Source organism: Salmo trutta, chromosome 14, assembly GCF_901001165.1.
Source record: "Salmo trutta chromosome 14, fSalTru1.1, whole genome shotgun sequence".
Lineage (NCBI taxonomy): Eukaryota > Metazoa > Chordata > Actinopteri > Salmoniformes > Salmonidae > Salmo > Salmo trutta.
In genome coordinates, this window is record NC_042970.1 from 3,210,515 (window position 1) to 3,225,468 (window position 14,954).

Below are 14,954 nucleotides of genomic sequence, written 5' to 3' on the forward strand. Positions count from 1 at the left end.
GGTTTAAGTAGAGACAAGTTGTCACGGTTGTCTGAAGGATCGGACCAAAACGCAGCGTGTTCGTAGTTCCACATATTTATTTATTCTGTGAAACTAAATGCAATACACTTAAATACTTGAAACGCAAAACAACAAAACGTGACACAGAGAGGAAGACACACTACTCAACATTAATCACCCACAAACACAGGTGGGACAAACATCAACATAAATATGACCTCCAATTAGAGGTAACGAGGATCAGCTGCCTCCAATTGGAGATCAACCCAAACAACACCAACATAGAAATACAAAACTAGAAACTGAACATAGAAATACAAAAACAGACAAACACCCCCTGTCACACCCTGACCTACTCTACCATAGAAAATAACAACTTACTATGGTCAGGACGTGACACAAGTAGCTATGGTTTAGGTAAGGATAGGTAGTTCTCATGGTTTGGGTAGAGATAGATACATAGATATTATGGTTTAGATAAAGATAGGTAGTTCTTATGGTTTGGGTAGAGATAGGTAGTTATTATGTTTTATGTAGAATTAGGTAGTTATTGTGGTTTATGTAGAGATAGGTAGATAGGTAGTTCTTATGGTTTAGGTAAAGATAGACAGGGTCATGACTGTCCTGTGAGGATCCAAATAGGTCAGATGAGGTTTGCAATGAATAACTTCAATTAGACCCTCTCTCACCCGCAGAGGGAGGTGGAGGGAACAGACAGAACATTCAGCTCTCCCTCTCTAAATTCCCCCAAGGAATGTGACTTTGTTTCAGGAGATTTTTCCAGGCAAAACTCTAAACACTTTCAAGGGCAACTACTGGAACAGTGTTTCTAACATAGAACGTGGTGAATGGTCAGTGGTGATCTAAAGAACACTAATGACGTTTTGTTTGTTATTTCATGATGTCATTAAAAAATGTTATAAAGGAAATACTGTAACTTGGAAAGTATTCCCACCACATTTGTGAAGTGTCCATCCTATGCGTTGTGCACAAAATATTAAAAATAATTAAAGTGTTTTTGTTAAGAGAGGGGCATGATTTTAGGAGCCATAAGAGATAATTGTTTTACATAAACGTTGCACAGTTACAAGCTACGGCCCTGAGTGAGGTCAGAGAGCTTGTCAGATTGATGGAACCGCCCTTTCTAACAAACTGTATGACATGATGGGTTATCAATTAACATATCAGACCAGAGATACGTAGAGCTGCAGGTCACGCTTCAAAGTGCTTTGAACTCTGAATCTCAACACGAGGTAGAGACGATAATGTCACCTCCCGGACAATCAGTGGTACTGCTGATTAGCGGTCCTAAGTAAAGTATCTAAAAAAGCAAATTGAAGTGGAACCATTCTACTACTCTGCTCAAACCACCGTAGTACGCTACTCTCATCACCCCACTGGGAACCAGCGACACGGCAGGCTAGCCTATCTTCAAAGAAGCATCTTCCAGAGTGAATGGAAGGAGAATAAACTCTGTATTTCTGTTCAGGACTATACAACAAGTCACCGGATACCGGATAAAGAAAAGGACAACATTAGAAGACTTCTCAGAACCATTTCGGACAATCAGAGCCTTACAAGTGTAACGCGAAAAGGCCTAACCCCCTAGGCGGCCCAATTCCGAGAGAGATACACGGCGAACCAAGGCATTTTCACGTAAATACCTTCATGATTTCTTACTCCAAGCGGGTGGCGGCTCGTGTGCAAAGTACAAGAGTACTATAAGTGAGAGTAGTTTCTAAATGTACCAAAGTTAAGTGTCTCTGTCCCTCTCTCTCGCCCTCTCCATGTCTTTTGTAACAAGCAGACATATTGTTGTCAGTCTGCTAGGGACCTGTTTTTAATGTATTAAGTGTGTATGTTTATCCTGTGTTAGCATTTAGTTTATCCTGTGTTACCATTTAGTTAGCTAGTAAATAAATAATTAAACCAATTTGTGTAGTACTGAATCATAAGTAAAGCTTGGGTTTTGCAGATGCAAAGAGGTTATGACTGTTCAGAATGATGATATGATACGAGGTTATGATTAATAAGTTAACTGTTTATAGATGTGATATGTAAAGAACTTTAGAGTTTAATTCGGCAGATGGTAACTCTTTAAACAACCGCTCTCGTGGTGCCCCAGATCCTAATGACTTAATTGTTACATTATTAATTTAATCAGGTAACAATTAAACATGTTTAGGTAATTAGATAAATAACAGTCTTCAGATTGATGTTAAGATCATGTCATAACAACAGATAGGTAGTTCTTATGGTTTATTTCAATTGACTGATTTTCTTTTATGAACTGTGTCTCAGTGAAATCTTTGAAATTGTTGCGTTTATATTTTTGTTCAGTGTAGATGCGTGTCAAATAGTTCATGCAATGAGAGATGGACATCACTACTCTCTCTCTAGGTAGAGAGTAGTGATGGTGTGCACTAGTAGGAAGTCCACTGGGTGCAGCTCACCCTGCACTAACATAAATAACATGAGCATGTCTACTTCTGCTAAGCTTCCCAGTAAAGCAATGAAAACAATCAAGCATTCCAGAATGCTAAAAATAGCCATAATATGTAGATTAATAAACAAGGTTAATGAAGTCAATAACATGCTAGTAACAGATGACATTCCTATTCTGACTATCTCTGAAACTCACTTAGATAATACCTTTGATGATACAGTGGAAGCAATACATGGTTGTAACATCTACAGAGAAGACAGAAATGCCAATGGTGGAGGTGTTTTGCTGTTTATATTCAGAACCACATTCCTGTAAATCTTAGAGAGGATCATATGTTAAATACTGTTGAAGTAATATGGCTACAGGTTCATCTACCCTGTTGGGAAGTGAGCACTCAGTTTGTTTGTTTGACATGACGAACCACCTATGTTTTTAAGAATGTGCATATGACAACAAACTTTTCTATACAGGTTAATCTGCCTCATCTAAAGCCCATTCTTGTGGGAAGCTGCTATAGACCACCAAGTGCTAACAGTCAGTATCTGGATAACATGTGTGAAATGCTTGATAATGTCTGTGATATCAACAGAGAGGTATATTTTCTGGGTGATTTAAATATTGACTGGCTTTCATCAAGCTGCCCACTCAAGAAAAAGCTTCAAACTGTAACCAGTGCCTGCAACCTGGTTCAGGTTATCAGTCAACCTACCAGGGTAATTACAAACAGCACAGGAATTAAATAATCAACATGTATTGATCACATCTTTACTAATGCTGCAGAAATTTGCTTTAAAGCAGTATCCAAATCCATAGGATGTAGTGATCACAATATAGTAGCCATATCTAGGAAAACCAAAGTTCCAAAGGCTGGGCCTAATATAGTGTATAAGAGGTCATACAATAAGTTTTGTGATGATTCCTATGCTGTTGATGTAAATAATTTTTGCTGTTCTGTGGTATGTAATGAGGAGCAACTAGATGCTGCACTTGACACATTTATGAAATTGCTGATTCCACTTACTAATAATCACAAAAACTGATAAATCGTTGTGCAATTGAGAAATTGTATGGTTGAGAGGGATGAGGCAAAAGGAATGGCAAATAAGTCTGGCTGCACAACCGATTGGCAAACGTACTGCAAATTGAGAAATCATGTGACTAAACTGAATTAAAATAAGAAATATTCTATGAAACAAAGATGAATGATAGTAAAAAGCTTTGGAGTCCCTTAAATTATATTTTGGGCAAAAAGGCAAACTCGGCTCCATCATTCATTGAATCAGATGCTCATTCACCACAAAACCCACTGATGTTGCCAATTACAATTAAGATTAGCAAATTTAGGCCTGACATGCCAGCAACAAAAGCTGACACTACACATCCAAGTACAACTGATCAAATTATGAAAGACAATCATTGTAATTTAAAATTTCATAAAGTGGAAAATTACTGAGGATAATAGCGGATGATTTTACCACTCCTATTTGCCATATCTTCAATTTAAGCCTACTAGAAAGTGTGTACCCTCGGGCCTGTAGAAAGTGTGTGCCCTCGGGCCTGGAGGGAAGCAAAAGTCAAGTAAAGCCTCCTTTACTAGCTCAAATAGTTGAAAATTGTATTTGACCAGATACAATGCTATTTTACTGTAAACAAATTGACAAGACTTTTAGGGAAGGACATTCAACATGCACGGCACTTACACAAATGACTGATGATTGGCTGAGAGAACTTGATAAAAAGATTGTGGGAGCAGTTTTGTTAGACTTCAGTGCAGCTTTGGAAATGATCAATCATAGTCTGCTGCTGGAAAAGGTATGTGTTATGGCTTTACACCCCCTGATATATTGTGGATAAAGTGTTACCTGTCTCACAGAACACAGAGGGTGTTCTTTAATGGAAGCCTCACCAACATAATCCTGGTTGAATCAGGGATTCCCCAGGGCAGCTGTCTAGGCTCCTTATTTTTTTAAATCTTTGCTGATGACTGTTACGTTCCCAAGCAAAAAAAAACAAATAATGTCGCTCAAACAGAAGGGGGAACTAACAAAGAATCACTGACCAACAACCAAAATGAAACAAGATGGGTTTTAGGATGGGTTCTCAAAGACACTCATGGGTCAATTGTCTGCCGCCGTATGGGACTCCCAATCACAGCCGGTTGTGATACAACCAGGAATCAAACCAGGGTCTGTAGTGACGCCTCTAGCACTGAGACGCAGTGCCTTAGAACTGCGCCACTCAGGAGTAGGTGAATGGATGATCTCCGTACGTGTGGTTCCCACCATGAAGTTGCCAACATGAAGCATGGAGGAGGAGGTGTGACAGCGTGGGGGTGCTTTGCTGGTGACACTGTCTGTGATGTATTTAGAATTCAAGGCACAATTAACCAGCATGGCTACCACAGCATTCTGCAGCGATACGCCATCCCATCTGGTTTGCGCTCTGTGGGACTATCATTTATTTTTCAACAGGACAATGACCCAACACACCTCCAGGCTGTGTAAGGGCTATTTGACCAAGAAGGAGAGTGATGGAGTGCTGCATCAGATGACCTGGCCTCCACAATCACCCGACCTCAACCCAATTGAAATGGTTTGGGATGAGTTGCACCGCAGAGTGAAGGAAAAGTAGCCGTGTGCTCAGCATATGTGGGAACTCCTTCAAGACTGCTTGAAAAGCATTCCTCATGAAGCTGGTTGAGAGAATGCCAAGAGTGTGCAAAGCTGTCACCAAGGCAAAGGGTTGCCACCCTATCAAGACAACTTAAGCACTGAGCCATCCACTCTTAAAAAGCACCTGGTTCAGCACAGGTGAAACATCTTCCAACTAACGAGACGGCAATCAGCATAGGTGTAACACATACTGACTAATGAGGTGACACCAATCAGTGCACCCTACTTGCTAACAAGCTATACGTGCTAAAGAAAAACCTCAAAACATAAATGGAAAAAACAATGCCTGTAACATGACATGCCACTGGCTTTGAATAAAGTTAGTTAGTCCTGAATATTTCAAAAATTAAATGCATTGTATTTGGGACAATTCATTCACTAAACCGTAAACCTCAACTAAACCTTTTAATAAAAAATGTGTCAATTGAGCAAGTTGAGGTGACTAAACTGCTTGGAGTAACTCTGGATAGTGAACTTTCATGGTCAAAACACGTTGATACAACAGTAGCTAAGATGGGGAGAAGTCTGTCCATAATAAAGAGTTGCTCTGCCTTTTTAACAACACATTCAACAAGGCAGGTCCTACAGGCCCTAGTTTTGTCGCACCTGGACTACTGTTCAGTCACCTGGTCAGGTGCCACAAAGAGGGACCTTGGAAAATGACAATTGGCTCAGAACAGAGCAGCATGGCTGGTCCTTAAAACCTGTTGAGGTGTAGGGGGCAGTATTTTCACGGCCGGATGAAAAACGTACCCAAATGAAACTGGTTACTACTCTGGCCCAGGAACTAGAATATGCATATTATTGGTAGATTTGGATAGAAAACACTCTGAAGTTTCTAAAACTATTTGAATCGTGTCTGAGTATAACATAACTCATATGGCAGGCAAAAACCTGAGAAAAAGTCAACCAGGAAGTGGAGGATCTGAGAAATGTAGTTCTTCTTTCTAGTCCCTTTCAAAACTACAGTATCTGTGGGGTTACGTTGCACTTTCTAAGGCTTCCATTGGCTGTCAAAAGCCTTCAGAAAGGGGTTTGAGCAGTCTCCTGTCACTGGGCAGATAATAGGAGCTCAGTTACTGAGTGGACTGCCTGGGGACAAAGGGATTGTATATGCGCGGTCCCGCGAGCACGCTGTTCCTTCTTTTTCTCCTTGAATGAATACGCTATTGTCCAGTTTGAATATTATCGCATTTCTACAATAAAAATACAATAAAGATTGATTTTAAACAGCGTTTGACATGCTTCTAAGTACGGTAATGGAACATTTTGACTTTTTGTGTCTGGAATTGTGCTCGCGCATCATGCTTTTGGATAGTGACCTGAATGCATGAACAAAACGGAGGTATTTGGACATAAAAATTAATTATTTCGAACAAAAACAAAATTTCTTGTAGAAGTAGCAGTCCTGGGAGTGCATTCCGACGAAGATCAACAAAGGTAAGACAATATTTCTAATACTAATTCTGAGTTTAGGTTGCCCCGAACTTGGCGGGTGTCTGTATAGCTCGCTGTGATGGCGAGCTATTTACTCAGAATATTGAAAAATGTGCTTTCTCCGTAAAGCTATTTTAAAATCTGACACAGCGGTTGCATAAAGGAGTACTGTATCTATAATTCTTAAAATAATTGTTATGTATTTTGTCAACGTTTATGATGAGTATTTTTGTAAATTCACCGGAAGTTTTTGGTGGGAAATACATTTTCTGAACATCATGCGCCAATGTAAAATGCTGTTTTTGGATGTAAATATGAACTTTATCGAACAAAACATACCTGTATTGTGTAACATAATGTCCTAGGAGTGTCATCTGATAAAGATCGTCAAAGGTTAGTGCTTCATTTAGCTGTGTTTTGGGTTTCTGTGACATATATCCATATATCCATGCTTGGAAAATGGCTGTGTGATTATTTTTGTCTATGTACTCTCCTAACATAATCTAATGTTTTGCTTTGCTGTAAAGCCTTTTTGAAATTGGACAATGTGGTTGGATTAACGAGAAGTTTATCTTTAAAATGGTGTAAAATAGTTGATTGTTTGAGAAAATTGAATTGTGGTATTTTTGTTGTTTTGTATTTCGCGCCCTGCGATTCCATTGGCTGTTGGCTAGGGGTTCCGCTGCCAATAATTAGCTATAGAGAATTGGAGGATTCTAAATTAAAACCAAAAGCCTCCTCATGGATCTCCCGGTGGCGGCCGGCACGGGTATCGAACCTGCATCTGTAGCAACGCATTTTGTACTGCGGGAACCCCCATCCACTCCGGAGCCCCCATCCACAAAGTATCAAAATACAGAGAGGTATTGGTAAAGGTATATTGCCCTCCTTATAACCCAGAATGGTTTAATATAATACTGTACATGGTGTCCAGGTCAGGATAACTAAAACATCTATTTATTAAAGAAAATCAGAAAGAATGTTGGTACTTATTTATTTTGATCCAAGCCATGAATGAGTGAGTCACTCAGCTTTATGTAGGTACTGTGTCATCAACTTAATAATATATAACAATATTTTGGAGGTTATTTCATTTTCAGAAAAACAAAAGAGAGTGATTGGAATCTGAATAAAGGCCAAAATAATATTTGTAATGGCCAAAACATTTATTTCTGTTTTTAGAGGGAGAGAAACGCTGGGCCAATTGTGCGCCACCTATAAATGCACAAATATAGCCCTGCTAATAGCCATAATGGCGCTGTACAACATGACCGTGTGTTTGACAGAGTATTTTCCAGTTAGCAACAACTTGTTTACCTTCATTAGACAACTTTATTCCAATATTTCTGTAATTCACTGATAATTATTCCCATAGTAATTCGTTATGGATCCATAACTAAATAAACAGCATTTTGAAAGAGTATTTTTATCATTATTTTATTAACGAAAGCATAAAATTGTTGAAGAAACACTGTATTGATGTTTTCAGTTATAAATGTAAAACTTCAGAGTACTTAACCTGTTTGGGGTAGGGGGCAGTATTGAGAATTTTGGAAAAAATATGTTCCCATTTTTAACTGCCTCCTACACCAACTCAGAAGCTAGAATATGCATATTATTGTTCAGGTTTGGATAGAAAACACTCTGAATTTTCTAAAACTGTTTGAATGGTGTCTGTGAGTATAACAGAACTCCTATGGCAGGCAAAAACCTGACAAGGTTTCAAGCAGGAAGTACCCTGTCTGACAAGGAGTCGTGCGTCTTGCATCTTTTTATTGAAAAGTAAGGATCTTAGCTGTAACGTGACAATTCCCAGGGCTCCAATAGGCTCTCAGAGCCCGCGAAATAACTGAAGGTTTACGAGGGAGCCTCAGGTTGAAACAGATTATCGCCTTTTGTAAGTGGATGCTCCGAGGACCTTTGAATGATGCGCGTGCATGAGTCGCTTCTGAGGAGAAATTTTATTCGGCTGTTTAGGCTCAATGCATACTCCCGGTCGGAATATTATCACTAATCTACGAGTTGAATGGCATAAAAATTGGTTTTAAACAGCGGTTGACATGCTTCGAAGTACGGTAATGGAATAGTTAGACATTTTTGACACGCCAATGCGCCATGCGCGGGACCGCGAAGAAGCATTCTAGAACTCACGAACAAAACGTCGCTGTTTGGATATAACGATGGATTATTTGGGACCAAACCAACATTTGTTATTGAAGTAGAAGTCCTGGCAGTGTATTCTGATGAAGAACAAGCAAGGTAAGAACATTTTTCTTATAGGAAATGTGATTTTGGTGGATGCTGACCTGGGTGGGTATCTAAATAGCTAGCCCTGTAATGCCGGGCTATGTACTTAGATTATTGCAAAATGTGCTTCATCCGAAAAGCTATTTTAAAATCGGACATATCGAGTGCATAGAGGAGTAATGTATCTATAATTCTTAAAATAATTGTTATGCTTTTTGTGAACGTTTATCGTGAGTAATTTAGCAAACTGTTAGTAAATTCAACGGAAGTTTGCCGGGGGTTATGCGTTTTCTGAACGTCACATGCTAATGCAAAAAGCTGTTTTTTGATATAAATATGAACTTGATTGAACAGACATGCATGTATTGTATAACACAATGTCCTAGGTGTGTCATCTGATGAAGATCATCAAAGGTTAGTGCTGCATTTAGCTGTGGTTTGGGTTTTTGTGACATTATATGCTAGCTTGAAAAATGGCTGTCTGATTTTTTCTGGCTGGGCACTCTGCTGACATAATCTAATGTTTTGCTTTCGTTGTAAAGCCTTTTTGAAATCGGACAGTGGGGTTAGATTAACGAGATTCTTGTCTTTAAATAGCCGTAAAATAGTCATATGTTTGAGAAATTGAAGTAATAGTATTTCTAACGATTCAAAAATCGCGCCACTGGAATTTCAGTAGCTGTTACGTAGGTGGGACGAAATCGTCCCACATACCCCAGAGAGGTTAAGCATCGAATACATTGCAGGTAGGGGGATGTTCACGTACAGTAGCCCTGCTATAAAGAGTCTATTGTCCTGCTAATCGTGCTACAAGTATTTGAAAACCTGTTTTCAAAATGCCACCATCACTACTGTAAATAAAAACACAGCATCTTGTTTACATCTTGTTTACATTCTTAATTGTAACCACAATGTCACAAATAATTTGTATCTACCTTTCCAATTACTTTTATAGTTTGGGATTAATTTGATTAATATTATGGTGTTTCTATTTCAAGGAAAATGAAAAACCCTCTAGGTTTCCGTTAGGATGGAATGGAAAATATGGCACTGTACTGTACAATGTGATGGTCGGGAGTACATTACTGGGCTATTTAGCTTAACTTGTTATGGATAGGGGGCAGTATTTTCACGGCCGGATAAAAAACGTACCCGATTTAATCTGGTTATTACTCAAACCCAGAAACTAGAATATGCATATAATTAATATAATTATTAAAACTGTTTGAATGGTGTCTGTGAGTATAACAGAACTCATTTGGCAGGCCAAAACCTGAGAAGATTCCAAACAGGAAGCGCCCTCTCTGACCATATCTTGGCCTTCTTGATCATCTCTATCCAAAACAGGGGATCTCTGCTGTAACGTGACATTTTCTAACGCTCCCATAGGCTCTCAGAAGGTGCCAGAACGTTGAATGATGACTTTGCAGGCCATGGCTGAAAAACAGTAGCGCATGTGGTAAGTGGTCGATCTGAGAACAATGAGACTGGTGCGTGCGTGCACGAGACGACTCCATGTTTTTATTTTCAGTCTTTGAACGAAAACAACCACTCCCGGTCGGAATATTATTGCTTTTTTACGAGAAAAATCGCATAAAAATGTATTTTAAACAGCGTTTGACATGCTTCGAAGTACGGTAATGGAATATTTTGAATTTTTTTGTCACGAAACGCGCCGGGCACGTCACCCTTCTTAACCTTTCGGATAGTGTCTTGAACGCACAACAAAACGCCGCTATTTGGATATAACTATGGATTATTTAGAACCAAACCAATATTTGTTATTGAAGTAGAAGTCCTGGGAGTGAATTCTGACGAAGAACAGCAAAGGTAATCCAATTTTTCTTATAGTAAATCTGAGTTTGGTGACTACCAAACTTGGTGGGTGTCAAAATAGCTAGCCATGATGGCCGGGCTATCTACTCAGAATATTGCAAAATGTGCTTTCACCGAAAAGCTATTTTAAAATCGGACATAGCGATTGCATAAAGGAGTTCTGTATCTATAATTCTTAAAATAATTGTTATGTTTTTTGTGAACGTTTATCGTGAGTAATTTAGTAAATTCACCGGAAGTGTTCGGTGGGAATGCTAGTTCTGAACGTCACATGCTAATGTAAAAAGCTGTTTTTTTATATAAATATGAACTTGATTGAACAAAACATGCATGTATTGTATAACATAATGTCCTAGGAGTGTCATCTGATGAAGATCATCAAAGGTTAGTGCTGCATTTAGCTGTGGTTTTGGTTTTTGTGACATTATATGCTAGCTTGAAAAATGGGTGTCTGATTATTTCTGGCTGGGTACTCTGCTGACATAATCTAATGTTTTGCTTTCGCTGTAAAGCCTTTTTGAAATCGGACAGTGTGGTTAGATAAAGGAGAGTCTTGTCTTTAAAATGGTGTAAAATAGTCATATGTTTGAGTCTCGTGAACGCGCATCTCCAGTCTCTCTGTCCCCAGGCAGACCACTGACAAACTCTGCTCCTGTTATCTGCCCAGAGACAGGTGACGCGTCAATCCGCTTTCTGAAGGCTTTAGAGAGCCAATGGAAGCCTTAAAAAGTGTCACGTAACAGCTCAGATGCTGTAATTTTGATAGAGATGCAACAGAAGGACTACAAATTGTCAGACAGGCCACTTCCTGCATGGAATCTTCTCAGGTTTTTGCCTGCCATATGAGTTCTGTTATACTCACAGACACCATTCAAACAGTTTTAGAAACGTTAGAGTGTTTTCTATCCAAATGTACTAATAATATGCATATTCTCGTTTCTGGGCAAGAGTAGTAACCAGTTTAAATCGGGTACGTTTTTTATCCGGACGTGAAAATACTGCCCCCTAGCCCAGACAGGTTAACAGCACATTACTCAACACTAGTGAGACTCATGTTGCCTACGGTAGGCCTACAGTATATCACACAATACGGTGTGACTCTCCGCCAATAATTACAGGATTGGAAGATATTTCTGTATTTCAGTGATATTTATTCCCATAGTAATTTTGTTATGGATCCATAACTAAATAAAAATTGGCATTTTGAAAGAGTATTTTAGTCATCATGTTATTAATGAAAGCATAAAGATGCCATTATTAGCTACATTGTTTTAGTTTGAAAGTGTAGACTGGCACTAAGAACAGAACAGCGGGAACGTTTCACTAGTCAGAGCCATTATTAGTGCAATGCCCCTTAAAAATTTTGGAGATGATTTTGTATTCAAATAACGTAAAATGAGCGATAAAAACGCCGTTCTGAACATGGGGTGACATCTTTACCAATTTGTAAATAAAGCCAGGTTGTTATTTAGAATGATTTATTTCTGTGTGTAGAGGGAGAAAAACAAAAAACCTACATTCAACCCATGGGTCTCCCAGTCGAGGCTGGCATGGGTATTGAATCAGCATTAGTTGCAACACAGCTTGCACTGCTATGCAGTGTCTTAGACCGTTGCACCACTCAGGCACTGTACAATGTGACTGGTCGGGAGTGGCCTACAGTATTACAGTAAGAGCAAAATAATCCTAACAAAATAAAAAAATAAAAACCTTAGTGTAACAACAGTTTTAGTAAGTAATACTGAAGTCGTGCACAATTATCCATTTCTATTTAGGTTTATGTCGCCCATTCATTGTCAGTTAGTGACACAGTAGGACCCACAATCATAATCAGTGCTCTAACTCCCCCTTGTGGTGGTCTGGAGCACTGAGGTGGTGATGCAGGGTATCGTACTAAATCACAAATTACCTCTAAGTCCTGCGGCTCCAAACTTTTATAGGAGGAACCACTGTAGGCAGACAGGTAGTTAAGTAGGTAGGTAGATCTTATGGTTTGGGTGGTTTAGGAAGATAGGCAGTTAAGTAGATACAGTTGAAGTCAGAAGTTTACATAAACCTTAGCCAAATACATTTAAACTCAGTTTTTCACAATTCCTGACATTTAATCCTAGTAAGAATTCCCTGTTTTAGGACAATTAGGATCACCACTTTATTTTAAAAATGTGAAAAGTCACCAGAATAATAGTAGAGAGAAAGATTTCTTTCAGCTTTGATTTCTTTCATCACATTCCCAGTGGGTCAGAAGTTTACATACACTCAATTAGTATTTGGTAGCATTGCCTTTAAATTGTTTAACTTGGGTATAACGTTTCAGGTAGCCTTCCACAACATTCCCACAATAAGTTGGGTGAATTTTGGCCCATTCCTCATGACAGTGCTGGTGTAACTGAGTCAGGTTTGTAGGCCTCCTTGCTCGCACATGCTTTTTCAGTTTTGCCCACAAATGTTCTATAGGATTGAGGTCAGGGCTTTGTGATGGCCACTCCAATACCTTGACTTTGTTGTCCTTAAGTCATTTTGCCACAACTTTGGAAGTATGCTTGGGGTCATTGTTCATTTGGAAGACCCATTTGTGACCAAGCCTTTAACTTCCTGACTAATGTCTTAAGATGTTGCTTCAAAATATCCACATCATTTTCCTCCCTCATGATGCCATCTATTTTGTGAAGTGTACCAGTCCCTCCTGCAGCAAAGCACCCCCACAACATGATGCTGCGACCCCCGTGCTTCACGGTTGGGATGGTGTTCTTCGGCTTGCAAGCCTCACCCCTTTTTCCTCCAAACATAACGATGGTCCTTATGGCCAAACAGTTCTATTTTTGTTTCATCAGACCAGAGGGCATCTCTCCAAAAAGTACGATCTTTGTCCCCATGTGCAGTTGCAAACCACAGTCTGGCTTTTTTATGGCAGTTTTGGAGCAGTGGCTTCTTCCTTGCAGAGCGGCCTTTCAGGTTTTGTCGATATAGGACTCGTTTTACTGTGGATATAGATACTTTTGTACCTGTTTCCTCCAGCATCTCCACAAGGTCCTTTGCTGTTGTTCTGGGATTGATTTGCACTTTTCGCACATAAGTATGTTCATCTCTAGGAAACATAATGTATCTCTTTCCTGAGCGGTATGACGGCTGCGTGGTCCCATGTTGTTTATACTTGCGTACTATTGTTTGTACAGATGAATGTGGTACCTTCAGGCGTTTGGAAATTGCTCCCAAGGATGAACCAGGCTTGTGGAGGTCTACAAAAAAAATTCTGAGGTCTTGGCTGATATCTTTTGATTTTCCCATGATGTCAAGCAAAGAGGCACTGAGTTTAAATGTAGGGCTTGAAATGCATCCACAATTACACCTCCAGTTGACTCAAATGATGGCAATCTAAAGCCATGACATCATTTTCTGGAATTTTCCAAGCTGTTTAAAGGCACAGTCAACTTAATGTATGTAAACTTCTGACCCACTGGAATTGTGATACAGTGAATTATAAGTGAAATAATCTGTCTGTAAACAATTGTTGGAAAAATGGCTTGTGTCATGCACAAAGTAGATGTCCTAACCGACTTGCCAAAAGTATAGTTTGTTAACAAAAAATGTGTGGAGTGGTTGAAAAATGAGTTTTAATGACTCCAACCTAAGTGTATGTAAACTTCCGACTTCAACTGTAGGTAGTTCTTATGGTTTGGGTACAGATAGGTTGATAGGTAATTAGGTAGACAGGTAGTTAACCTCTTTGGGCTAGGGGGCAGTATTTTCAAGTCCAGACGAAAAGCGTGCCCAAAGTAAACTGCCTGCTACTCAGGCCCAGAAGCTAGGATATGCATATAATTGGTAGATTTGGATAGAAACACTCTAAAGTTTCTAAAACTGTTAAAATTATGTATGTGAGTACAACAGAACTGATATGGCAGGTGAAACCCTGAAGACAAACTACCCCCCCCCAAAAAATTCAGCTTACCACTATTTTCAATGGCCTTAGTGTTTCCAAGCGCATGGAGGAAAGCGTGTTCTTTCTTGTTTATCTCCGCTAAAGACAATAACAATTCTTTGCCTTAAATTTGATCATTTATTTGCGTATTAGGATATCTAAGGTTTGATTATAAACGTTGTTTGACTTGTTTGGAAAAGTTTATTATTAACGATTCTGTCACGGTTGTCGTCTGTAATGGAGGACCAAGGCGCAGCGGAAGTGTGGATACTCATATTTTATTTTCCCCAACAAAAGGAGTAAAGCATCCACCGGAAAACAAAAAAACCACGACAGCAGCAGCAACAGTTTGCAGGCTTCAAAAACACAATGCAAAACACAATTCCCCACAAACACA

The 14,954-nt window shown here is 39.3% G+C and overlaps 1 protein-coding gene across 1 annotated transcript in view; it reads right to left on the bottom strand.

The window, feature by feature from the left end:
* Positions 1–14,954, bottom strand: part of LOC115207248 (synapsin-2) — a 163,143-nt gene that overhangs the window by 79,965 nt on the left and 68,224 nt on the right. The window lies entirely within an intron of this gene.